Genomic DNA, 3666 nt, shown 5'->3' on the forward strand with positions numbered 1-3666 from the left:
AAGTGTATCACAGCTCAGGAAAAAAAAGCACCGAAATGTGCGCTGCTTTTCGGTCTGGTTACTACCGTTTATGTCAGACCGATACCGGTACCCATCCCTACACTGCCGTTATGGTGATATTTGGTAAAAGTGGTTCTGTTCTGTGGTTGAGGATTGGCTGTTTCTGGAAGAGATGTTTTTCATAATAAAACTCCATCCAGCTTCACTGTTCTGCAGAAACTCCAGACTGGAAGAAGCGGATTCCCAAGTTTCAGTCCTGAGTTTTGGAAGAACAGACACAGCATGCCAGGCACATTTTATAGAGCAAGATACTCTAAAAGCAACTACAACAATTAAAAAATTTTGGGTGCCGCTCAGAGAGGGGAAAAGGCAGTATTTTTAGGTCTGTGTGATTGAGAGGCAGACCCCACAGGAGCCATAACTTAATAAAAATGACTCCTGGGTTTCTTGAAGTGGTTGCGGTGGAGCGTTTTTGTGCAGGAGACTGTTTGCTTCTCTTCTTTGGAGTTTAAACTTTGTCTTGTGAGCCAGTTATTGTTTTATACGGCTGAGAAGCTGCAGTTTGGCTTATCTCAGCTGCTTTTCCATTTTCCATCCCAGCCCTGACAGTAAAATTTTATCCTGCATGTTAGTTTTAATGTGTTCTTGCTCTAGTGCATCCTCTTTGTGCTGATTTCTCTAGTTGCACTCCTGTTTGATGCAAACACCACATGCTCATGACTGGAAGCGTCATCCTTCATCTGGAAATTGATTCAGCACATTCAGAGTTCAGTTTGTTGAGTCATCACGCCGATTTGTACAAGTCACCGAATCTCTTTGCTTTTCTGCACCAACATGACAGATTTGCTGCTGTAAATCTCAGAAATGAGCCCTGAATTTTTTGTTTTCTCCTTCCTGCTTCACAATAAGGCAACACGTATCCCTGCAGGCATTATGGGATTTATTTCCTGCTAGTGTGTCCTTAGGCCTCTCGGGCCACAACCTCAGTGGATGTAACATTACAAGGCGAACTCCCAACTCTTGAGCCACGATCGCTCCAGGATACAGGTTCTCTCAGTAAAACATCAGCTGCTGGCCTTCAGTTTCCTCTCTAGAGAAAGTGTAAAGAGCTCAGAGTAGATCTGCTGCTCCTTGGTCACCTGACAAGGATGCCTACTAAGTGAGGCATTTTAGGCGTGTTCAGCCGGGAGGTGGCCCAGGACAAGCTGGAAGGCTCTGTGCCCCGACCCCAGAACAGCTGAGGTTATCGAACTCTTTGCTAAAACTGCTGCTAAGACAGAAATGTTGACTCTGAAAATGTTTTTAGCATTTTTGCAGTGTCTCTTTTCTATCAGATGTTTATTTTTGATCACACGTTTAGTTTGAGATGTAGTTACAAGACAGGAACACTAGAGGGTGCTCAGCTAACAGTAACTGTGGTCACCTTCTACTGTTCAGTTAGTGCAGGGGTGCGGGGACTCCAGGCCTCAAGTTCTGATGTCCTGCAGGTTTTAGATGTGTCCTTGATCCAGCACAGCTGATTTAAATGGCTAAATGACCTCCTCAACATGTCTTGAAGTTCTCCAGAAGCCTGGTAATGAACTAATCATTTGATTCTGGTGTGTTGACCTGGGGTGAGATCTAAAACCTTGAGGCCTGGACTTCCCCCGCCCCTGAGTTAGCTGCTCACTGCAGCTTCACTTGCAGATTAACTAGCATGTAGTAGGTCTGCAGCACAGACGCTGTAGATGTTGTTTGTTAAAGAGAAATGTGCCGCTCACTGAGTGTCCTGCTTGAGTCATGATGATACACAGTAAAGCTGACTAATAACAAAAAATGTTGATCGCTAACATTGAATTTGACTCGTGTTAGTTTAATAAGATGTAACCAAGTTAAAGTTGTAGCTGTTAAGCATTTAAAGCAAAGGGTAAACCAGCTGTCTGGTTAAAGTGGTATATTCACATCGTTTTAATTCTTGAAAAGTCTTTGAAAGACTAAATCTGAGTTTTGAAATAGTGGAGTGGTGCAGGGTTAGGTTTAGACAGGAGTTTGTTAGTTCTGAACAGATAGGGGTGCTAGCTCACTTTGTGCATTATTAAATTGAATCCCATCCTGGTTCGCTATCACAGTAGCCGGTTCTAATAGGTTTTCTGGCAGAAACCTCAATGATTGATAATAAGAGTTTATCAGGTGCTGTTCGCGCATATACTGCGTTGTGCTTCGTATCCCCCCCCCCCCACACACACACACACACACACACACACACAGGATCCATGTTTGACATTGTTTCATTGACCGTGTCCCAAGGTGAGGAACGGACAAACTGTCCATCCAAAGCAACGTTCCCGAGGTTGAAACTTTGGCAGTGTGTAAACTGTGGTAAAGGGTCCTGACGTTATTTCATCAAACCCCACTTCAGCTCTGGGTTTGGTTTCCATGAATGTGTTTACACGTTCGACATTTCAGGAATATTTGGCGGCAGCGGGAATTTTTCTCAGTGACTCAACAAGGATTTTATAAACTCCCTTGAATGTTTCCCAACAACACGCTGATTGATCTCATCAACCAGAGAGGCAAAGTTCAGCTTTCTGGCAGCTGTGCAATAGGTAATAGTAAAATAAGAGAAAATGCATATTTTAAGATTTTTTTAAAAAAAAATATTCCAATGTAAATTATTGAGTTTTTAAATATATGACGTGGGCTGAGAATTGCCCTCATTGAGCATAAATGTTCTTTATGGCAATGACTGCAGTTCCGTAAATGACCACTCGAGGCAGGCTGTAGAAGTAAGTCAGTCCTCCCCATACAGCCCTATATTAAAGTGTCCAGCTTTACAGCAGAAACAGAGAAGTGCTGCAGACGCAGTTTTGGCCAAAGGGGACAGGTTTCTTCTTTCATAACTCTGTTTGTTTGTTTGTTTGTTTGTTTGTTTGTTTGTTTGTTTGTTTGTTTGTTTGTTTGTTTGTTTTAAATAAACCGTCATGTTGGAAGTGGTGAAACTGCTGTGATTGACACAAGCAGCTGTAAGCCTCACTTCTGCTAATTGCAGTCAGAGTGTTGATGTTGAAGGGGTCCCGTCTTTTGTCTTTTATGCCTTCTTTCTCAGTGACTGTGATCAGAAAGTGTCCGATGCTCGTCGGAGTGAAAACTAATTCATCTCATTTTCATTTCCAAAGTGTACTGTTGTAATGGGCTTAGGGAAGTCATTTATAATGTTAAAAACAATAAGACAGCAGTGATATTTAAAAATGATATGTTATACTTTGATTCTGGCCTTTTTTTTTTAATCTTAAACTCATCTAAGAGTCAGTAATACAAAAAAGTTTAAATGAATCGGTGACAACACTAATAAGTAAAAACTTGATGTTATGCTCATGTGTTCATAGGTTTGAGTAGGCCACAGGAGATTCTCAGATTTCATAACGAGCTGTGGTCGTCTTTTTTTTTTTTTTTTTTTTTTTTTTGTTAGGATGTTTTGCTCCAAGGAGTCTTCTCTTAAGACCCAGCGCTTGTGTAACTTTATGTATGAAACGTGTGTGTGTGTGTGTGTGTGTGTGCAGCCCCAAAGGTCAAACGTACACGTGGAGTTACGGGAAGACGCAAGTGGTCGTGCAGCACTCACTGATTTGTCAGGGTGGAGTCACTTTACTGTAAACACAGTTGCACAGGTCACAGTTTACACTGAGG

At 42.0% G+C, this 3666-nt stretch overlaps 1 protein-coding gene across 1 annotated transcript in view; it reads left to right on the plus strand.

Annotated features, from left to right (window-relative positions):
• Positions 1–3666, plus strand: part of bcap31 (B cell receptor associated protein 31) — a 25530-nt gene that overhangs the window by 15001 nt on the left and 6863 nt on the right. The window lies entirely within an intron of this gene.

Source organism: Pundamilia nyererei, unplaced genomic scaffold (genome assembly GCF_000239375.1).
Source record: "Pundamilia nyererei isolate P.nyererei 1_Seehausen unplaced genomic scaffold, PunNye1.0 scaffold00273, whole genome shotgun sequence".
NCBI classification, from domain to species: domain Eukaryota; kingdom Metazoa; phylum Chordata; class Actinopteri; order Cichliformes; family Cichlidae; genus Pundamilia; species Pundamilia nyererei.